This window comes from Callorhinus ursinus, unplaced genomic scaffold (genome assembly GCF_003265705.2).
Source record: "Callorhinus ursinus isolate GAN/ISIS: 27379988/994484 unplaced genomic scaffold, GSC_fseal_2.0 scaffold8, whole genome shotgun sequence".
Lineage (NCBI taxonomy): Eukaryota > Metazoa > Chordata > Mammalia > Carnivora > Otariidae > Callorhinus > Callorhinus ursinus.
In genome coordinates this window covers 3,203,969-3,228,249 of record NW_027397070.1, presented here as the reverse complement: position 1 = coordinate 3,228,249, position 24,281 = coordinate 3,203,969, and the positions used below count along the sequence as shown (strand labels likewise).

Genomic DNA, 24,281 nt, shown 5'->3' with positions numbered 1-24,281 from the left:
CCAATGTGGCCAAGTGTATTCGAGCCCTGGGGGCCTAAGTGGGCCATCAAAAGAGCAACAAGGCAGAAGCCAAATAATCTATGCAGAGGAAATCAAAGGCCTGCCAAAGGGAAAGGAGCCCTCTCCTGGAGAGCAAGAGGAAACGCCTTGTCAAGGTGCCCCTGGAGTTCTCCCAGCCCGTCGTGCAGCCCAAGTGCAAAAACAGCAGGAAAAGCCAATTAAATGGAGATTGTCTTTGATGTTTTTATCCTCAAAGTACATTCTAAACTGGCACAAAGTAATTACTTTCTACCATTCCGGGGAGCAGGGAAATAGCATGGGTGGGCATGACAATGGTATCTAATCAGGATATGACAAGAGCGGAACGAGGCTGGAGCCTGGGCTCTTGGGGACCCAGTGATACTGACCTCATCTGCACCCCACCTCACTGGCCTGATTCCCAAGTACACCATGCTGCCTTGTGTTTTTATAATTTTTATGGATCATCAAAGGATAAGCTCCTGTCTCTGCTGTGCAAAACTTAAACAGTCTCTCAAGACACTTTGATTACTGCCTCTCTTGCATAGCACAGATTTCTACAACTTTGCACATCTAAGTACAGCAGGATTTTTTTTTTTTAACGCCAGCCTCCCTCACTAGACTCTGAATTCATTAAGATCAGGGACCATGTCTAATTTTTGTATTTCCAGCGCCAGCACACATCTTTGACACTTACCAGGAACTCTCTAAGTATTGGGCCAGGGAGTGCGTAATGAATATGGACGTGGTCTGCTGTTGAAAATGCTTCAGAGTATAAGGCTGTTATACACAGGGCCTCGTGAACCCCTCACAATACGCCTGCGAGTTCATTATCAATGTTCTTATTTTAAAGATAGTAAACGTGTGCTCAAAGGAGTGAAGTGGCTTGCCCAAGGTGACAGAGCTTTTAACAATAGAAGTAGGACCCCCCACCTGGTGACTAACATAACATAAAAAAAGAGGTAGGACTTCCACCCAGAGTTTCTGATGCAATTCTCATCCAACAGTACAACTTAGTACTGGCCTCAGCTGCGGGGCCTACAATGTCCTGAGCAGGCCTGAATGGCTTTAAAAGGACTGATTCTGAGAGAAATCATGTGTGAGGTAAATGCATTCTCATTGAGACTCTGACTCACAAAAAGGCACTGGGTTCCTTCAGCTTATGAATGCCACTTTTGCCTTGAGCTTCCTCAAGAAACTATAAAAAGAAGAGGCATGAGCCCCTGCCTGCCCAAAGATCATTCCTACACAGTTGCCTGAGGATTCTGGACAGATCTCTAGGGGTGAGGGTCCTGAGAGATCTCAAGGAGAAAGACTTTGGAGACAGATGGACCTGGGACAGGATCCTGGTTCCTCTCTCACAGCCTGTGTGGTGCTGGGCAAATTCCTGAGCCCTGTCACAGCCCAGAGCCTCGTCTGTGAAGCCAGGTTGATGCCAGTGTCTACCTCATAGGGTTTTTGTGAGAATGAAATGAGGTAAAACCTAATTAGGCAGTAACTTGACCAGTGTTTCTTAACTTGGAGTCTTTGGACCTCTGAAGATCCTCAGATTTTCCCCAAATCCAAAATGCCTATCAGAATGTAATTGTGTGTTTTCATTTTGATGGTAATCTAAAGATAAATATTAATGCAAACATGGCCCGTGTCATCTGGATGAATATGAGGTTCCAGTGAATGCCTCTGTGTTTGCATTTACAATCGAGGGTACACCAAGCCAAGGACAAAGGGTGTTACCACACATTGTGCAAGAATTTCATAGCTACTTGAACAAAGTGATGGGAGACTGAGTCATTACATGGCACAGGACTATTAGAAAGCAAAGCATCCAAGTTCCTTGGCTGTGGCAGTTAAGAGCTCTGTTTATGTCACCAAAAAATAAACAATAAGCCTTCTTTTGTTAAAGCATACTTTTTTCTTCAGTGTGAAGAGTGTACATTCTAAATTGACCAACCTATTCACAGTTTAACATGACTTTGTTGTCAAAGTAGCAAAATAATAATAATGAAAATGACTACAATTTAAATAATGTCTGGCAATGATTAAATGGAAAACAGTCATAAGTAAAACAATTCGCCAACACATTTTTCCATTAACACATCCAGCTTTGGCAATTTAAGTTCAACCAATATCTGCTCAATGTTATTAACTTGAAATTATCAGTCATACTTTTTTGTCTCTAATTTATAAGGTTTTTTTTGTTTTCATGATTGTATAACACACATGTTTGTATACCTAGTTTTATATTTTTACCTATCTAAGGAATTTTATAATAAAAAGTGTTAAGAGGTATTGCTGGAAATCTGCAAGAATGCATTTCCTTTCAAAGGAATCTGTATATGCCCTGAATACTCAAGTCAGACATTGAACCAGACAGCTCTTCCAGGTCTAAAAATCTTCTGATCAGAACACTGATTACTGCAGGGTGCAGGTGGGAGGGAGAGGAACTGTGGGGGGTGGGGGAGACCTCAGATCATTATAAGACTTTTCATTATAATTACTATATGGCTTTTCTCTCTGCTTTCCTACAAGGGGAAAGAAAAGAAGCAGAGACATTCTAGATGATCAAAAATGGAATGCTATCATGCAAATTCAAAACTATAAAGGGAAGCATCTCACACTTGGCATGGCTGTATCTCATCACTCCAAAATCAGTAAATAGGGAAAGAGCTAGTAGTTACTGCTTCGTCAAGTAAGAACAGTTTTGTCTGTGGAGCATTCATCACAAAACTCCCTTTACTATCTGTGAACGACAAAATCCACACATCTGAGCATATTAACGCAGCAGCTCTGTTGCAGGAAACCAGACCCAAAGTGCTTCTAAGTGACCTGTATCGGCTCCTATTTTCTCCAAGCCTAAACAATCACAAAGGCATTTATTTTCAAAGTTCCAGGGAGGATGGGGAGGAAATGACTTCTTAATGTGTAGTGTTTATTCAGACGTTGGCATCCTCTGCCTCCATCAGTGAGCAGCACGTCTTCCTTGCGCTGACATTCCCTGCTTCAGTGATCCTACAACTCCAGACAGAGGGGCCCGAAGGGACAGTCATCATGCAGCTGGGTCTCCACTTCTGCAACCAACATACTACATTCAAATGTGATCTATCCATGTGAAAAGAGGTTTCCAAATTGTGGACTCAGACTCAAAACATCATCAGTACATGGTTAGACTGTTGGCGCCAAGCTAAGAGAGTAAGTCCCTGGACGTTCCCAGGGCCTTGGAATAGCCAAGTGTCCTGCTGGTATGAAGGATAGTCAGAAGAAAGGCAGGTAGGGGAGGGTATGTGCTACGGTGAGCGCTGTGAATTGTGCAAGACTGTTGAATCACAGATCTGTACTTCTGAAACAAATAATGCAACATATTTTAAGAAAAAAAAAGAAGAAGATAACAGGAGAGGAAGAAAAGGGGAGTATGTCAGAGGGGGAGACGAACCATGAGAGATGATGGACTCTGAAAAACAAACTGAGGGTTCTAGAGGGGAGGGGGGGAGGGGGATGGGTTATCCTGGTGATGGGTATTGAGGAGGGCACGTTCTGCATGGAGCACTGGGTGTTATGAACAAACAATGAATCATGGAACACTGCACCAAAAACTAATGATGTAATATATGATGATTAACATAACAATAAAAAAATTAAAAAAAAAAAAAAAGAAGAAAGGCAGGCAGGGATGAGCTGTCCCCCGCCTAAGAGGAAACCACCGTTAAAAGAATTTTACATCACCCTGGAAGGAGCCCTCCACCCTTTCCCACGTGATAGGTAGAGGACAAAAACCTGATTGGGTGACAGGTGCACGGAGGGTTAATCAGATCAAAGCCCACCAACAAGCCCATAAAAACCCCTAGATCTAAACACCAAATTGGCAACCCTTTTGGTTCCCTCCCTCTTCGGGAGCTTTGTACTATCGCTCAATAAACTTTGTTTCGTGGCCCTCCACTCTTCGTCTGGTCTACCTCTTCATTCTTTGAAGCAGCGTGACCAAGAACCAGGGGACCAAAGGAATAGAAATCCTGCAACAGTACAATACTGCACACGCTCTCTCCCTTTCTTTGGTTATAGCATAAGAGGATCTTCTGAGTGAGTGAGGTCTCATGGACCAGAGGAGAGCATCGAAGCCCCAAACAGTAAATATATTGGATGCCCAGAGATGCTTGGTGGGAGAGCTTGGCCCAGGAACCACCACAGTGACTCACGACAGCAATCTGTGTCTCTATCTCAAACACTTGAACTCAGGGTTTGAACTGAGAGTCAGTTGTGGTAGATGTATCTAGAAGCATGAAGACACACAAAGGCAACGACAGCATCAGTGTTTGAGCAGTTATAAATCTATAGGGTATATACTATCAGTATTCCCACCTTTCAGACAAGAACACTGAGGCCAAGAGGAGTGAGATGATGAAGCGCCCAAGGTCATACAGATAATGAACCTGAATGCTAACTCCGACAGCCTCATTCCAAGACTCCAGCTAAGCCACTCGCTGCAGGCAGAGGCAGAGATAATCATCAGGATAACAGTGAGGCACTAGAGGAAGAAACCTGGAATTCCTGTGGCTGGCCAAACAAGCAGCAGCATGGGCAAGTCGCTCCAGATCCCGAATCACACGCCATGCTCCAGACCACATCCCGGGTCCTGGGATGCCTCGACGTGCCACAGCGGCTCATCCCAAGCATCCCACTGTGCCCCTTTCCCTGGGTTCCTATGATGCCTGCTCTCTTATTTCCACAAATACCCTTGTAATCAGCCCTCCATTGCTTTGGATATAAGCTGGGGCATCTCATCTCTCCAAAGCCTAACACCGAAGTAAAGGCGAAACTATTATCCAGCGGTGGTTTTCAAACTTCAGTTATGTCCGAACCACCTGGAAGGCTTGTTAAACCAGACTGCTGGACTCCACCCTCTGAGTTTCTGATTTGCAGGACTGGGATTGGGCCCAAGAATGTGCATGTCTAAAAACTCGCTGGTGATGCTGATACTGCAGATCCAGGGACCACACATTGGGAACCACTGATCTAGAGCCTCCGGCCCCAAAATGTGGAGAGCAGCAGCAGTTTTCAAAACACCCTGAAGCCCGGTCCACACCCAGAGATGCTGATTTCAGTGTCCAGCCTCTGCCCCAGAGATGCTAATTTAGCAGGTTGGGCTTGGGCCACCCCACGCTGGGATTTTCATGAGCAGCCAAGGTTGTGAACCATTGATCCAGAGGTGCTGACGTTGGCCAACCCATGGGCATTTTCTCTTGCCCACAACTTGTTTACAAAGTCTGCGCTTCTAGAAGGAAAAAGAGTGCTCACTACGGTATTTCTTAAACTGACAGAAGAGGAGAAAAAGTGGAAATACCTTAATGTTTGAAATCTGTGTTTTGGTTAAGATGGGCCTCAGATTGTAAAGGGTAGAAGAATAAAATGAGACCAACAAAAAAAATCATTTCTAAACCGTGCAAATACGACTGCAGCACTGATCGGCTGATCCAGCAGTAGGAAAACATTCTCTTCCCAAACGAGTATTTGTTCTCAAGAGCAAGTACTTCGCTACTCTTTTCCCTTTAAAGCACTTTTTCTCCTCTACCTTTTTTGGTTTAGTTTTGTTTTAATAAGATGTGTGACTTTAGAAAAATTATTCCAATTCCCTGTACTTCAAGTTTTTCAACTGAAAATCAAGACTGGTCCTTAGCTGATAGAGTGTGAACACTGAGTTGGATGCTATACGACACACCCAGCACCTGCCTGGCCATATAGTGAAGGCACAGTAAATCGTCTACCTGGGAGAACTCCCCAATTAGGAACATTAATGATTAGGTAGCTAATGTTCTGTACTACCCTCCTGAGCACCTGCTAATCTCCCCTTAAGGAGAGTGGGTCCAGCTTTCTACGGGAAACCACTGATACTGCAGCCAGCAAGAGGGGAGGCTGGTCGGCCAGAAAGCCAAGCACCAAAACCGTGAATCAGGAAGGTTTCCTGCAGCTTCCATGGCCTGTAAGAATAGGCAACAGGCAGCTATCTAAATCTTGCTATAGTCAGAGTATTCATGCTGCACCCCACTCAGAAAGGGTGGGGTACAGCATGTCAAGGATTATTTTATCACCAGGAGAGTGGAGTAAGTTGTGAGAAGGCAAATACTTGTACCAAATCTCCTGAGAGATCATTTTGAATAGGAAATATGGTGGGGAGAGGGGTTGCAGTGAAAGGTGCAACCCCTCTTTCCAGCTGGTTCCCTCACGGCTTCTCCCTTATTCTCCTTCGGAGCTCTTGGAGGGCTGGTATTTAAGGCTTCTCTTCTAATAGAAGTTTTGTAATGCCTCTGAGGTATTTTCCAACTTGGAGTCAATATTCTTTGTATACTGATGAGATACCGGGGTAAGTAATTAGCTGTGTGCAACTAGTTAATTAAGAGATACTGCAGTACCCTGGCCTCAGGCATTAAACAAGTCTAGCCGATAAGCTGGAGATTGGCAAATCAGAGAATTGACAGGACACAGGGGATAATGTGTCACTCACTTAGAAATTTGTTTTTCCAATGGATAGATGGACATAGCCTGAAGGAGGTCAGATGGGTGGGCTCTTCTTGAGGCTTAATTATCATCAGGAAAGCAGAGATTTCCAACTATTGGAAGAGGCAGCAGTAAACAGAGTTCTTCCTAAACACCCCAATACCCAGTTTGGGAATATGAAGGAGAGCATTAAGACTGAGAGAAGCCTGGGGGTGCCACCTGGCAGGGTTACAACTAGCAGAGAGCTTGTGTGGATTTTTTTAAAAGATTTTATTTATTTATTTGAGGGGGTGGGGGTGGAGACAGAGCACAGAAGGAGAGTGAGAGGAAGAAGCAAACTCCCCAGTGAGCAGCGAGCCCAACTTGGGGCTGGATCCCAGGACCCTGAGATCATGACCCAAGCTGAAGGCAGACGCTTAACCGACTGAGCCACCCAGGTGCCTGAGCTTGGGTAGATTTGTAAAAGGTCTCCCTTCCTCAGGCCAGGCACAGCCGTTATCCTTGCCCCAACGTCCAGATGGGCTGTGGGACCTGACCTGGATTCCAGCCACACTTGCCCTTTGGGAATGAAAGCACAAACTGCACAACCGCAGGCAGTGCCCTGAACTTCCACCCCCAGCCCAGATGAATGGAAGACTAGACTCTGGAGAGCAATGCCTCATCGTGAAGGGATCAGATCATCTCTCCCCAGCCTCGAAAGGAAGGAACATGCCCAAGTGCAAGGTCATGTCTGCTAGTTGCCCAAAGTGCAAGACGCATGGTGCCTTGAATGTTAGCATGTTTCCTCACACCCAGAGATTCCCCACCAAGAGACACTTGTTTCTCTCCAAGCTAAGAATCACCTGCTGGTAAGTGGAGCAGGGGAATAGAGGAAATATAACCAGAATGTGGTTGCCCACATGGAGACTATGATGTGTGAGCCCCATGCCTCGGCCCTAGGACTATGTACTCTCCCAGCCCCTCCCCCCATAGCTTTCAAGTTCCCATGTAACAGAGGTAACAGTTAAAGAATATATAAATGTGAAGAGGATCAATGTTTGGAAATTACAGCTAGTCCTCTATGCCAAAACACCAGAACGTGTGAGTGATGTCTCTCTCTGACCCCAGCAGCTTCTGCTCTTCCATTAGAGCGGGCTCCACCGACTGCCTGCAGAAGAATCACTTGGGCCACATGTCAAAAATACATCCCCGCCCTACTCCATCAGAATTACTGGGAGCAGAGCTGGAAATCTACAATTTTTAACAAGATCCCCAGGTGACTTTTATGTATCCTAACGTTTGTGAATGAATAATCCGCTAAGACAGGTAGCTTATATACGGAGTATTTATTCATCTAATTTGTCTGCTCATGGCTTCTTTCACATTTAGAGAGTGGAGAGTGAGTCCCTGATGTCATTTACACGGCGATCTATTAGCCTAAGCCTCGCATAATATAGTTCTAGTTGGCTATGAGCACAGAACAAGCCATCCAGCTTCCAATGGCTGTAAATCACCAAACTCATAAGGCATCACGCGGCCAGTTCTGAGGCTGCCCTAAAACCAATCATATCTCAAGCACATGCCTTACCGTCTTACGTGTCGCCACAGCTATTCTGTTTCCAGCTCTTGAGATGGTGCTGAGAGGGGGTGTTGTTGAAAAGAAGAGGGAATTGAGGGGAGGGATCAAAGAAGTCAGTCAAATGGTCTCATTGCCAGGGCAGTCCACCTCCTGGCTGCATTCAGAACCACCTTTCCGTGCCCAGGGGGGCCACGTGAAGCCACAGGGTCCTAAGGGCCTCGGGTCCCACCAGGAAGGACACCTCAAGTAAAGTAGCCAGGCTGTACTGGTGTCCTGTGACTACTGTAGCCAACTGTGGCAAACTCGAGGTTCTCCCCAGCTTCCTTTTAACCCTTACCTTTTCTCAAAGCTAAATGAAATCAACTGTACCTACAATGGGAAGAAAATTAACCTCCCCGTCTTTACTTTCTGAGTTTAATTTCATACATATACTACATGCCAGTGAGAACTCGTCGGGGGCATTGCCTTTTATTCATCGAGGAAAAACCTCACAGAAGTTTTGCATGCATTTCGGCCCCTATTATAAAGAATCTTACAGTGTCGTGAACCCACTAAGAATTAAAATGTAAGGGCACCTGGGTGGCTCAGTTGGTTAAGCGACTGCCTTCGGCTCAGGTCATGATCCTGGAGTCCCGGGATCGAGTCCCACATCGGGCTTCCTGCTCAGCGGGGAGTCTGCTATTCCCCCTGACCCTCTTCCCTCTCGTGTTTCTATCTCTCATTCTCTCTCTCTCTCAAATAAATAAATAAAATCTTTAAAAAAAATAAAATAAAAAAATTTTAAAAAGAATTAAAATGTAAATTGAGGAGAAGAGAAAGTATTAAAAAAATAGCTTCGGGGGAGAAACAGGTCAGTCTGAAGTTCAGAGTCAAAGGAATTGCTGGGGAATAGGAAATAAGGCTAGTAGGATCTCAGCTGGAATCTACTGGAAGGTAGGAAAAATTAGATGCCTGCTCTGCCAGCTAGAGTCCTGCTTGGAGCGGGTTTTTTTGGCTTCCCTAAGTGGAGCAGGTTTTAGCATGTGTCCGAATTTCTGTGGTAGGCACTGGTACAGAATCACACATGACCTCAAGTCGCTGTCCTCTGCCTTGGGCTCAGAAGGATAATTGCCTACCCCTGAGTGTTCCTCACTTTTATTTTATGAATTTATTTTAAATTTTAACTAATAAATGTTCAATAGATCATCTGAAAATTCAAACCACGAAGACACATGTGAAGAGTGAGGTTCACCTCAACCGCCCCTGCCCCGTTCTACCTCCTCTCCTCCCAAAATAACCACTGCATGGTATGGATTCTTCCCGACCTTTCTCCACTCACAGGTGTATGTCATTTTTTGTTGTTCTCATGAGTTTGCTTTTACACTCCTTATATCCTGGATACCCTTCCACATAAGCATAGACAGTTCAATCACATTTTTAAATGGCTTCATCCTACTCCTTAGGAACGGATGTGCTATAATTTAACTTTTTTATGGATGGATATTTACTTGGTTTCATTTTTTAATTTTTTAAGATAGTATTTATTTATTTATTTATTTATTTATTTATTTATTTATGTGAGAGAGAATGAGAGAACGGGTGGCAGGGAGGGGCGGATGGAGAGAGAGAGAGAGAGGAAGAAGCAGACTCTCCGCTGAGCAGGGAGCCTGAATGCTCAGGCTCGATCCCAGGACCCCAAGATCATGACCTGAGTCAAAGGCAGACGCTGAACCAACTGAGCCACCCAGGCACCCCTTGGATTTAATTTTTAAACAGTTCTGGAACAACTGCCATTGTACACATAACCTTGCACACTTACATGGTTATTTCTATAAGGTGAAATTTCTGGGTAAATTTTAATAAGTGCTGCTAGCTTACATGCTTACCAACAGCAAACGGGAGTTCCATTTTGTCTATACTTCCAAAGACACTGGATATTAAAATATTTATAATTTATCTCTATCTGATGGCACGAAAATAGTATCTAAAGGTTCATTTGGTTTTTTGCTTTTACCTGATCAGTTACAAGATTGAGCATCTTCTCATATTTTACCATAACATTTCCTTTAAAGGCTATTAGAGTCCTGAGGATTCTCTGAGAAATGGCTATGGGCACCGACAGCTCACAACTGCCTAGAATTAATCTGGAACGTGGCAAGCTAAGCTTCTGGGAAGGTGGGACAGTACCACCTTCAGACTCCTGATTAGGCAGCATCCTATCTACCCCCAGGCTTCCTCCTCTCTCTGTGAGCTAAAAAGAGGCCTATGGGGAACACATCAATCGTTATCCTGCAAGCCATCAACGTTGGGTAATAGACTTCTCTAACTTCTTCCACCTTCTGGAAGTATAATGGGCAGCAATCCCTGAAAAGCCCCAAAATGGCAGGAAAGAAAGAATATGGATTTTAGATAGTCAGTCAGAACTACATCCTCCACTTAGTAAATTCATGATCTTGGATCAAATCATTCAACCTTTCTGCGAAGAGTGCTCCCAAGCTTGCCGCAAAAATAAAATCGAGTATACGGAATATTAAATGCTCAATGAATGTGAGAATTCTTTACCTGTTCTCATCTGCTCTGTCTGGGCCTCTTGAATGTCTGGGGTCTCTCTTCCCACAAGGCACCAAAGCCAGCTAGCAGTCTTGTTCTCTGCTTCAGTCGTGGCCTGGGGCTTGCTTCTCAGTCTCTGTCTAGCCAGCTGATGACTCTGAAGGCTGGGTTTTGTCCTTGCTCTTCTTCCTAGTATTTCAAGAGATTTTCTTAAAGAACACTGCTCTTCTTCATTGTCTCATCATCTCACCCCTAGAGTTTAAAAGCCTCATCCCCTTCCTCAGGATTTCAAAGCCTGTGTGACACTAGACCAGAATTGCCTCTTCCAAGCTGGGATTTGGACTTGACCTTCTATTACGTACCCTCTCCCCCTTATAATTCAGTCTCCACTTATATGTCTGTGTCCCCACCTTCCAATCTCAGCTCTTGCTCCCACTCTACCAAAGTTTTCTGTTGCTCAAGCAATACGGCATCAGAAGGCAGTTGAACAGGCCCTCAGGAGCCCATACTGATGGCTTATCCAGGTTCTAGCAAATGATGCTGAAGAAGAGAAGGAAGTAAAGTTGCCCCAAGCGAAAGGCATGTCTCTCGTTGCTGTTTCCCTTGTCCACCAACTGGCTTTTATACAGCCACTCATGGTGCAAGAAGCTCCACCTTCTCCCCAAACTAGAATAATTGATCCATCTATAGGGATAAATCTCTGACAAAGCCAACTGGATAACATGGTGCACAACAACCCATTCTGGAAGCAATGCACAGGAGTGGAAAGGAAAACAATTGCCACTAACACTTCACAGGTTTGAGATCAAGTTAAAACCTTAAAGAACTAATCAAAGCTTTCACCTTTTTATAATTGCATCTGGTCCTGTTTTGTTTTTTAATTAATTTATTTATTTGAGAGAGAGAACAAGATAGATAGCACGAGTGGGGGAAGGCGGGGGAGAAGCAGGCTCCCCACTGAGCAGGGAGCCCAACTCGGGGCTCAATCCCAGGACCCTGGGATCATGACCTGAGCTGAAGGCAGACACTTAACTGACTGAGCCACCCAAGCGCCCCTGGTCCTGCTTTTTTTTTACCAAGTTATACCTAAGTATTTTTGTGAAACATGAATGTCTGATTGCCAAAACAGCCAAGAGATGATGTTAAGCATTCTGCTTTTATTAACAAATCTTCTGTGGGGTTCTGCTACTTAGTTTTATTATAAAGACCATCAGTGTGTGTATTAGATAATTGTAATAATAAGGAATGAAAAAATTTTATATATTTCACACAGCTGCTGTCTGCTCTATTTAGGATATTAATTCAGCTATTGCAAAGGAGGCCAAGTCACAATGGCTGAAGACAAGATAGAAGGTTCTATCTCTTGTTAAAGTTCCACCTGATAGGCTCAGCAGGGAGAAGCTCTACTCCACAAGGTCATCCAGGGACCAAGGCTCCTTCGATCTTATTTTTCTGTTTTTCCTTAGAGTGTTGTTCTTGTCCTCATGGTCAAAACCAGCTCACCCACTACTGCAACCACACATTAGCCTTTGGAAAGGAGGAACGAGGATATAGAGGGCAAACCACTTTCTTTTAGGAAGATGATCTTTTAGGAACATCATTTTTGCTCACATGCCTTTGGCCAGAGCTTGCTTGTGTTACCACACCTTGCCAAGGGAAACTGGGAAATGTAATTGTAAATATAAATAGTACTGCAATTAACATCTAGTATATTAATCTTTATTTGATTTTCTAGTAATTTCCTTGAGACTTATTCCTACAGGTAGGATTGTTTTACTTAAAAGATGTACCAATTAACTATCTTCTCAGCAGCAAATGAGAGGGGTCAAATTTATGTCACTATCACTAGCAATAATTTGGTCTTTTTTTTTTTAATCTTTGCAAATTTGATTGATTGAAAATGGTATCTAATTGCAATTTTAAATTTCATCCATTTAGTGTGTTTATTTCATTACTTGTGAATTTTAATAAGTTCCAAATGTCTATCAACTGCTTGTATTTCTTCTCATAAGAATTTTTCTGTGCTCATATATTGTCTCAGGTTATTTTTTCATCTGTAAAACAAGATAATAATAATATTTGCATAAAATAGTCTGGTAATGATCAAACTCTGTTTCTCCCACCCCATTTGTTCTTGTTTCTTCTGGACAAGTCCTGCAGCGTTGGGTCCAGTCTATGCTGGGGCCACAGTGGATTGGTCTGAGAAGCCCCATTCATTCTGCCTCACCACCCCATCTTATTTTGTTCACAGCACTGATGATTATCAAAAATATGCTTTTCAATAGTTTGCTTATTCTTGTCCCTCTCCCTCTACCTACTCCCCAATCTTCCCTAGTAGAACCAGACCCCAGTTTCTCTTTCTCACTGGTATTTCTCTACCACCAAAACAGCATACGGCATATCTAGTAGATACTCAATAAATCCTCATTGGATAAATACATGAACCTCCTTCTCTCACTGCCAGAGTCTTTTGACTGTGTTAAATACTTAGGCACAGCCTACAATTACCTCTTTTCCAAAGACAAGTAAGTCACAGAGTCCCCGCATGCCCCCTCCTGCATCCATACACACTCACACACGCTTCCAGTTCTTGTATCTGCCTCAATCTGTCGTGTTTACGATCCCAACTCAGCACACCACCACCAATTACACCCTAACATGTCACTGTGCTGTCTGACACATCTGGCACAGTTTCTTCTAAGACCTCTAGTCTCTAATCAAGAATGAAGAGGGAAGAAAGGAAAGAGGAGGAGAGCCCTGATCTGGCTGCCTAAAAAATACTGTCCTCATGAGGAAAGGAATGTGGTTGCCTGACTTTCTGGCTGGAATGCCTGAGCTAGAAACAGGCTGTATGGCAACAGAGAGCTTTTTGCTATCTTCTGCCAGATGATGGGTACTTTTCCTAGGCACAGGTTGGAGCAAATAGAGTCCACGACTGTGCATCTCACTCCAAAACCACTGATGTGGCAGTTTGTGAAATCCTCCCAGAGTCCTGCATATTATCTTCCTGTACCCCACTTATAAGGAATATAAATTTTATTTATTTGTTTGAAGATTTTATTTATTTATTTATTTATTTATTTATTTATTTATTTGAGAGAGAGAGGACAAGATGGGGGTAGGGGCAGAGGAAGAAGGAGAAGCAGACTCCTCACCGAGCAGGGAGCCCAATGCAGGGCTTGATCCCAGGACCCCGAGATCATAACCTAAGCTGAAGGCAGATACTTAACTGACCAAGTCACCCAGGCGCCCCTTGTACAATTTTTTAAGGCACTGGTACATTTTCAAAGGGACTTTCATGGAATGTTAGGGGAGGACAGATAAGGTTCCTCTAGCATGCCTCTATCTCCATATTAAACCGAAAATCTAGCTAATGTCAAATTTTAAATCTATTTTCTTTAACATGAAGTAAAAGACAGGTATTGGACATTTTTTTGGACATTTTGTCCTACTTTACTTTCGTTGTCTCAGAATTATTATGAGTGGCTTCAAATATATTCTAATATTTTAAAATTAATTCCACTTTAATTAACATACTATTATGGTCTATGGTTACAAGAGTAACCATTTTTGAGACCCAATAATTAATTAAATTTCAGAATGTATTTGACAAATTAAAAAGGAGGGAGGACATATAAACTGTGTTTGGAACTTGGGCTGAATATTCTCTAATGACAATATGAGCTGTCTTTCTGAAGCATTTAGGGAAAGCATACCCCCAGTTCTCCAATTGCTTAGCCTCCCTCGACCTCTGTGACTCTTCCTACATCCAGTCAGCCTCCTTTGTGAATTGACTGGGAGTCCACTGTAGTAAACCTACTTCAAAATTATATCCTGACCACCCGCAAGCCCAGATCTTCCTATCTGGAAACAAGGGGGAACTGCTCTCTTTCTTTTGTGGTCTTTAAAGGACTCTACTGACTCATGAAAACACCTGTGTGTTACTTTAGAGTTACAGGAGCTACACTTTTTCCTGGTTTGGAGATTCCCTGGTAAGAGCATGAGAATTGGCCAGATAACCAAATCCCCTCCTGTGTCCCATCATGGTACCATGTCCCACAAACCTATCTGTTCGAGGGAACTATCTGCTGTGGCCGATGTGAGCACGCCTGGAAGTGAAGTTCCTTCAGTCTCCTCCAGATCTGGCCTGGGCTCAACATCTGCGGAATGGGAATATGGTAGCCTGGAAATAACTAGGTGGGCAAGGAGATTTACGATGATAAAAAGGTACTGACATGGCAAGCTAACCAAAATATCCGCAGCAGGGATATGATGAGAAACTGTGGCTCTCTCCGAGTCTTCTTGCCCTGCTCTTGTCTGAGGGCTGGCCTCTAATCCCACTTCCATGACGGTCCTTAACATTAACTCCTTCACCTTCCTCACAGATTGATGAGCTCACAGTTCATGCCAGGATATTCTTGGTTAGGAAAACATTCGGAACTTCCATGTCTGTGAAATTAGAATTTATATAAAACCTAACTTGTTCAGGGGAGCATGAGAACAGTCCAGGGCTAAGTTGGTCCCTAAGAAAACCAATCTTTATTACCACAGAACCCTCTGCAGTACACAAATGCAGTTGCTCGAAAGGAATAAAATCACAAGCATTGATACACAGCACTCCCTGGCATATGTAAAGGTGAAAGAAAATGACATACAAATATATAAAATGCTAAAGCGCCTCTATGGGAAGATGTTTAAAAGTTTCCAAGGTTCTCAGTTTATAAAACCAATTTTTAGAAAGCCTTAGTGCATCCACAAAAGTTTCCATACATCGGTAAGACCCAACCTGGTAACTAATGAATCTGGAGGATTCAATATAGACAGAACTCCCTTTTTTTTTTCCACAGTATTTTAAAAGACATTAAATCTTAGATGTTCCCAGATTATTCTTCAGAAGAGTTCAAAGAAATGGCTTTGATAAAGACGGCTTTAAATGTGAGCAGATTGTCATTTCTAAGAGGAAACTTGAAACTAGGTTGAGGCAGTGACAGCAAGGAGCCTGTAAGCAAGGTCAGGCTTCAAACATGGCAAGGAGCCTGCCTCATAGGTGTCTCAGAATAAGAACAAGTTGGCAATGTTAAGCCAGCTGCAGAAGCAGGGGAGCTTCCAACTTATCCTGCATGACTTGTAGTATCTATGTAGAGATCGATAAGACAGATTCGTCCAGAGGAGATATGGAGGGGAGATTAAATGATTTTTTTCTCTTGAAGAAGCAGTTTTAGAAACCCCTAGGAAACGATGTATACTGACTGGAATTTCATTCATAATATTGACCTAACTGTGAGCAAACCATAGACGCACTGAGTTGTAATAGGCCTTGGAGACCATGTAGTCAAAGTACCTATATCAGTGTTTTCCAAAAGCCAACCTGTGAAACATCTCTATGATAGATTCACCTGGGAAGACATTTTTAAATATATAAGTTCCTGGGCCACACCATGGGGGTGTCTGATTCCACTGGTCTAGAATGAAGCCCAAGTGTCTCTACTTTAAACAAGCTCTATCACTGGAAAAGCAACTTGGAAAGAGATGGACAGATCAGACTGGCAGAGCTCACGACCTAGGGATCTGGCTCACTAACGCCTGGACGCAGGTACTTGGTGGGCAATGGTTGAGTTGCCAGGGAGGAAGTCACACCAAGGGGCTATCAGACAGGGTATCCCAGCAAGAGCCTTGAGCATGGTGACAGGTAGACAGGTAGGCCAGCAGAGGCTAGTAAGTTCCATCCAAAAGTCTGAAAGAACCCTGGATTCAGAGAAAGATACTCAGTCCAGAAAGTTGTCAAGCCCCAAGGACATTATCCACACAGGGATACAGGCATAGAAGGACCAAAGAGGTATCCAGAGGTGGGTGAATCTGAGGCTTGGTCATGAGAATAGAGTAGAAGCCCAGTCTTTAGGAACTAAGCCAGGCGCAAGGGGAGTTAATACATGTCAAATGGCTTCCCTCTGGAAAGTATTTTTCACAGGCTGGCACGTATCCCCCTCCCATGCGTTACCCTCACAAATGCCAACTTAACCCACACCCAATAAGTGAGGTGCATTTAAAAAGTGATCATGGGCCACAACACCATCATCTTCAAAATGGGTGGAACCATTCTTACTCCACAAAATTTGGAAAGGATAAAATACATCAGTATAGTCTGAAAGGAATGTTGCAGTTTCTAGAAGGAAATCATAAACTTCTGTTGCACTATTTTGCAAGACAATGTGTTCAAAAACCCACCAGGACTTTCTGTATCTGGCTCACGTCCCTTTTAAAGCCCTCCATTAACAAATCACACCCTCCGCACCATCCACATTTCTCTTGGCTCTTCTAAAGCCCTGCACTCCACACCAGCCAACCTGGAGGGACGCCGGGCTCCTTCCTCATCCTCACCAGTGTCTAGATGGTAGTTCTCACTGGTACGTCCATCCCTTCCTCCTTCCTTATATAAACAACTAAACCATACTGAGCACACACACAGTGCCAAGCACAGTATTGAGTATTTTATTGGTGTTAGTTCTTTCAAGGGCCATGATAACTCTATTAGGTAGGTACTATTATTTTAACTCTTGCCGATGAGGAAACTGAGGATTTAAAGAAGAGAAGTAGCATCCATAAAATCATGTTTAGTAAATGGCAGAGCCATGACTTGGACACAGGTTCCTCTGTGGCTAAAGCCTTTGCTTCCAGCCCATATATGCTCTTTGTTGTTGACGGAGCCATCTGTCACTCAAGGTTGATCTCAAATCTCACTTTCTCCATAGAGCGGAGGGCAGCTCTAGGCTTCACTGGATCAAAGGCAATACCAAAAACTTTATTTAAGTACATCATAGTCTAGAAAATCAGTGAGACACTTCATTATCCCTTGCAAAAGGTGCCTTCCGGGCAAACAGGAAAATGGTGATGTTCACTGCATACTTAACTGGAGTCTTCCCAGTAAGACATCAGCTGAGTCTCTTTTTTTTTTTTTTAAACAGTTGGTCAGAAGCATGAAAATAAATACTGATAAATTCTTTAGGAGAATCACTCTAAACTTTGGTTTTCACAACATTTAAGTGGAGATGGTAACTTAGGACAAGCAAGCCAGTCTTAATGAGTACTCATCTGTCTCAGAATCTTTTCTCCCTCTCTCTCAGGGATTAAGAGCCCTGGCCTCACATTCTCTGACTGAGGACTGTCACCGGTTTTCACAGCATTTAAGTGGAGATGGTAACTTAGGACAAGCAAGTCAGTCTGATGAGTACTCATCTGTCTGAAAAACTTTTCTCCCTCTCTCTCAGGGATTAAGAGCCCTGGCCTCACATTCTCCGACTGAGGACTGTCACCACTTATGTATGCTACTCTGGCCCTGATCTTATACTCAGTTTCAAAAACTAAGAGATAATAAATAAATGGTTAAATAAATGTATAGATGTTTATACAATTATACACATATGCATAGATCTATGTATCTATATCTACAGAGATCAATTTAGCGATCTATATACATACATATGTATGCCTGTCACCTGGTAGGTGACTTGGCACAATTTAACAAACATTTTTAAAGGGCCTACTCTGTGTCAGCTTCTGTATTAGCACTAGGAAAGAAAAGTCGGAAGAAGATCTGGTTCCTGTCCTCAAATAGTTTATAGTCAATGTCAAGCACCTAGATGTTACCTCATTTAGTCATTAAAGTAACTCTGTGATACTGCTATTATTTTACGTAGAACAAAGAGAGACCAGGGACACACAAAGAAATTAAACAATTTGTTGAAGGTAGGGGTGCCTGAGTGGCTCAGTCGGTTAGGCGTTTGCCTTCGGCTCAGGTCATGATCCCAGGGTCCTGGGATCGAGCCCCACATCGGGCTCCCTGCTCCGCGGGAAGCCTGCTTCTCCCTCTCCCACTCCCCCTGCTTGTGTTCCCTCTCTCGCTGTGTCTCTCTCTGTCAGATAAATTAAAAAAAAATTTAAACAATTTGTTGAAGGTTATGCAGAGAGTAAGTTAGCGATAGATGTCTCTGCCCCCAAAACAAACACTTCTAGCCTCAGTGAGCTGCCTAAGTCTTTTCCAAGATCTGATCTCCCACTTTGATCCTGTATCTAGCAGTTCAATCAACCTGTTGATCCTCTTGCCTGATGCCTCTCCCAATAACCCTTAAAGTTATTTCTGAACTCCCACACTCTGGTAGGGGAGCTTTTCCAGGGATTGAAATTCTTCTGCTAAACTCCAGGTGGCGCTTTGCCACTTATGGTAGTGCTTGCCGGCTGCTGGCTGCTGGGCCCTTGGCATCAGCTCTCCCTTTGTTTAAGGGCCAGAGGGCCCCACTGGCCCATCAGAATCCCTATTAGTCCAGTGGTGACTACCCTATGCTCCTAGCTTCACCAGATGACCCCAGTTGCCTGTCCCTCTGACCTCTGGATATCATGCTCTGTCCTGGGCCTTCGTAGGCCTGCCTAGGCCTTGTAAGCCTGCCTCTCCATGTGTGTCCGGCCCAAGGTGGTTAATCAACACATGCCTGGCTGCACCCCAAGATATAACAGGAAGTACCATAAATGCATTCAGTTTTCCTGCAGCAAAGTTTGTCAATAAGTAACAGTGGATATAAAAATGCCAGAAAGGAAAGGGGTTCCACACCAGAGGAGAGAAGAATGGTCTGGATCAATCTCACTCCTACACACACACACACACACACACACACACACACACACACACACACACACGTACACACACTGCCTCTCTTTCACATTTACAAATACAGTTGTATGCTCTCTCTCACACATACACATTCTGTCTCTGTTCCTCTCTCTCTTTCTCAGGATTAAAGTTCTCTAGAACTGAAGGCCAGAGCAAAGAGCTCTCACCCAGAGCCACAGTGAAGGGGTCAGAGTGACTTACTCTGAATCTGGTGATATTTAAGCCTCAGGGCCCTCACGTGCCCTGGTCTCTATGAGTGTGGCGCGGGGGGGGGGGGCGTCAAGGGCTCTGAGAGGTAAAAGGAAGTCAGACTACAACAGGAAGCATTTCATATAAGCATTTCTGATAAATTGCCCTCTTAAAACAGGAATATGAATCTCTAAGGAGCCATGTCCTGACTTTTTTTTCTCATTCTAAATATTTATGTAATTTATAGAATTTTTAGTAAGTATTCTTTTTGGTACCTGTTAGTTTTGATACTTCTGTATTATACTAGGAAACCTCCCCAAATTGAATAAACTATGGGCACACAGAGCCTAGATTTCTTCCTGGGGAGAACTCTGGTACTTAAGAAGCAAGGAAATTAAAAAATTGTGTGGAGACCCAAAATATCAGAAGGGGACTCTGAGGTGTCAGCCCACCTGAAGGAACAAAGGCAGTTAGGAGAGTTCATGTATGGAATCTGGGATAGAGAAGTCTAATTACAAGCAGACAAAGTGGGAAGGATTCAGAGAATTGCCTGAGTAATTGTAGATTGCTGTGAGGAGCCCCCAGTAAGAGCAGAGGCCAATAGGAGCTGACCTGGGTAGAATCGCCAGGGCAAAGCAGGGTGTCAGGGACCCAATCAAGGGCGCTAGAGTTGGTGGTGAGGCTGCAGTCCAAGCAGAAGAAACCAGGACATGAGGACATGTGGGCCATTACACTGACTAGGCAGATGTGGTGGGGGATGGTAGGAAAAAGTTGTTGACCGATGGGCTCACAGGCACCACCGGCTCACCTTAAGACACTGCACCCCAGTAGTGGAGTTGGGCGCCTTACACTCTTTTAGGCTGCATCAAGCATCCCTCAGCCAGAATGCAGTGCTGAATTAGCAGGACTGGGGAAGGGAGGCAATGACAGGCAAGCAAAACAAGCAATAGAATTTCACCTATAAAATAGGGCCTAGACTATGACCCATCTCAGAACATTGTTGGGATGATTCAATCAACACGGTAGGTAAAATGTATAGCCCAGGACCTTATTCAATCCTGGAGAACCACTCAAGCTCTCTTGAATATGATGCTACCTTGCATATGGTCAGCAGAAAAGGAGTTAAAAGTCTCCTGGTATGAGAGTTGCAAATTCATTTGAGGAAAGAGCAGCTAATTTTGCTTTAAAAAGAAATCTGCAATATAATGCAAAAAAGGTAGTCTATGTTTTTCCTTATTGATTCAATCAATTTCTTGGTAAATTTTTATCTGCTCAGTTGGTTAGTGATTGGTTAGTGTTCCCTTATAGTACCACAAATAGTTTTAGTTTTCCTTATAGTAATGATTACCATTATTGTGTTTTATTTTCTAAATTGATATTATACTCTAATATCACTCTGTTATGTTTCCTTGTGGGAAAAATAGAAATTTCCTTCCATTTCAACAGCTTACAAGATGTTTGTGACCCTCCCCCCACTGCTCTTCTCCCCAGAACATAGGATGTCCTGTGAGTTGACTTACTGACATCTGTTCATAGGTAATGTCTCCAGCTCCTGGTCCATCACCTAGAGATCCCAGCACTGACACCTGTCTGCTAAGGCCTTTGGAAATGATCTTATCCCCATCTGAAATGCTAGATTCTAATTCTATCTAATCACAAAAGGTCAGGGCTCAGCCTTCCAACAGAGTTGCTTATACCAAAGCAAGAGATAACGTGGGTAAGCTGCCAAAGCATGTTAGAAGGTCAGAGTCTGGGATTTTTATTCAATTTAGATGCAGACCCTTTTGCTTCCCTCTGAGGGTTTTGAAAACGTATTAATATTATCAAGAAAAATGTCCAGTAACTAGAGTCATGCTCAAACACAGAAAATACTTTGAATGCACAAGGTTGCTCTCAGGGAAGAATATTCATCACTGCAGAGGGGGAAAAGGAGTGGGTCATACCTTTTCTCCCACCTGAACTAGCATCCACAGTTAATAGAATTAATGTGGTTTGCCTAACCTCCGTGACAAAGCAATCCTTGCCTGACCTCTCAAATACCTCTCAGTCTAGAGATTGTAAAACCAGAAAGAGTGGTAGTAAATTCTCAAGAGACAACAAGGGTGCAAATGAGCTCAAGTCGGGAATCAGCAGTCACTACCTACATTTGCCAGCTCTTGGGGTCATCCTCGACTGAGTCCATGAGCCACAGAAAGATGCTTAAATCTCTCCCATCCCTTTTTTCCCATTGATAAATTGTATTTCTTTTGGAAAGACAGGAAACATCTCCCCTAGCTCTTACTTATTTTTTTTTAAGATTTTGTTTATTTATTTGACAGAGAGAGACAGTGAGAGAGGGAACACAAGCAGGGGGAGTGGGAGGGGAAGAAGCAGACTCCGGGGAGCCCAATGCGGGGCTCGATCCCAGACCCTGGGATCATGACCTGAGCCAAAGGCAGATGCTTAACAACTGAGCCACACAGGCACCCCTCTTACTTATTTAAATGAGAGACATTACTTACATGGAGAAAAAACTACAGGTGAAAACAAGGCTAAGCTACCAAGACTATATATTGTTTCCTGATATGATTTATAGCATAATACTCAGCATAAATCACAGTCAAAATCAAAAGAGAATCCTAAAGTGTAAAATGAATCCAACTCAATAAAGTCAAAGCCAAGGCATTCTTCTTTAGTAAATGTTTACTAAACTCCTCAAAAATGTACACAAAGTGAAAACCTTCAGAAATAATACAATTGCATTCAGAATCCCGTTCAGTGCTTCGTATTCAGTATATGCCAAATCGATTTTCACTAAATTTTTCACCAACCACTGTGATGACCAGTGCACATACAGATGATCTCAGGTGACGTCTGTGCAGGCTCAACATAACTCAGTTAATTCAGTATTACAAATGCCACCGCCAATTTCCCAAAATTATACTGTCCATTGCTCCTTCTTTTTCTAGTTGATGTATGAGTCCCACATTCCATGTTATATCTGATCTCAGGATGACATACAGTGAAAGTGAAAACTGAGAACACTGGCAGATGCATTTCAAACTCTAAATCCAATACAGTGTGGGTGACGAGAATAGAAGAACCCGAGCCATGTGCTCCCCAGGGATCAAGGGGGCCAGAGGTTGTCCCAGCAGCCAGGCCTGCACGTTTGAGGGAGGAAACCAACATACCTCGATGCCTCCAGGCAACCTGTGCTTTGCTGTAGAGAAAATCCAATCAGGACATTACCTGACTGGGCACATTTCTTTCTTTCTTTTTTTTTTAAGATTTTATTTATTTGACAGAGAGAGCACAAGCAGAGGGAGAGAGAGGGAGAAGCAGGCTCCCTGTTGAGCAAAGAGCCCGATGTGGGACTCGATCCCAGGACCCTGGGATCATGACCCGGGCCGAAGGCAGCTGCTTAACCGACTGAGCCACCCAGGCGTCCCTGGGCATATTGATTTCTGCCCTAATAGATACAGATTATCTGCCAGGCCATGGCCTCCTTCTAGGTGCGCTACAGACAGAAGCCAACAGATATTCTTCTCATACCAGGCTAGTCACTTAATCTATTACTTTACCTAGTGGCCAGGGCGGCCCCTGATTAAAACAGTTCGGGCAGTCTGGGCATCTGGTTGGAGAGACAGGAAAAACTGTTGCAGTGTTTCACACATGATTCTGACTTCAAGATATCAGGGGGGAAAAGTGTGCTTAAAAAAAAAAATAGGTACAGATAAAATTGTTGGTAGAGGTGACTATCTCTTAAGTGTTCATACAATAGGTAGACCTCCCTTCCTGCCCCCTTTGAGATCTTTCAGTGGTTGGCTTTGAAATTGGCCTAATTTTTTTCTTGGGTTTCTTAGACCTCCATCAGTAAGAATGAATGCTTTTACAGGGAGAACGGGTCCTGCTAGCTTTGGGTGGTTTCAGCCGTAATTTTAGGCAACAAGGAACACATTCCACAATGCCTTGTAGGTGGGAGAGCGTCTGACTGTGAGTCACAAGACCGGGTCTGGCGCTGCCCACACCAGCCACAATCGTCACCCCACAGGTCAATGCCCCCATCTTCAAAATGGGATTGATGTGCTACCCTCTGCCACATCCAAAGAGAGTACTGAGGGCAAATATTATAAGAGTTCAAATAATTTATTATAAGAGAGTTCAAATAACTTATAATTCTTGGGAAGTGAAATAAGCACACACTGTTAAGACAGCCAGGGAGCATAGGCTGTTTGCACACAGAGGCAGAAAATGAAGGCAATTAGTCAAACAATTACTGCAAAATCCACTCCCTGCTCCCATAAAGAAGAGAAAACAATACACACACACATCATTACCAACACTTATCTCGCTAATCTGAGTATTTCAGAAAAAAGGGAATTTCTGGCTGCCTGAATTATGCAGATAGTTCCCTTAAAAATCTCAATTTCACTGGGGCACCTGAGGGGCTCAGTTGGTTAAGCATCCGATTCTTGATTTCAGATCAGGGCAGAATCTCCAAGTCATGAGGTTGAGCCCTGCATTGGATGGAGTCTGCTTGAGATTCTCTCTGTCTCTCCCTCTCCCCCTCCTCTTGCTCACTATCTCTCTAAAATGAATAAATAAAACCTTTTTTTAAAAAAATCTCAATTTCACATATGCAGTGATAACATCAATAAGGACAGTATTGTCCTTCTTAGGGAATGAGGTGGCTAGACATATACCTACTTCTTTCCCTTTGAATTTAATTTCTGAGGAAGACAAATTATGCTATGTTCACCCCAATGGAACCTGAAGACTTTCTAGATACCTAGAAAAAGATTCAGAGTCTTCCACATATTCAGAACATTCCATCCCAAAGCAACAGAATACACATTCTTC

At 43.5% G+C, this 24,281-nt stretch overlaps 1 long non-coding RNA gene across 1 annotated transcript in view; it reads right to left on the bottom strand.

Moving 5' to 3' along the window:
* LOC141373152 (uncharacterized) overlaps positions 1–24,281 on the bottom strand; it is a 100,608-nt gene that overhangs the window by 45,522 nt on the left and 30,805 nt on the right. The window contains exon 3 of the long non-coding RNA XR_012378852.1: positions 10,604–10,780. This is a non-coding gene — a long non-coding RNA (uncharacterized lncRNA). The remainder of the gene's footprint in view (positions 1–10,603; positions 10,781–24,281) is intronic.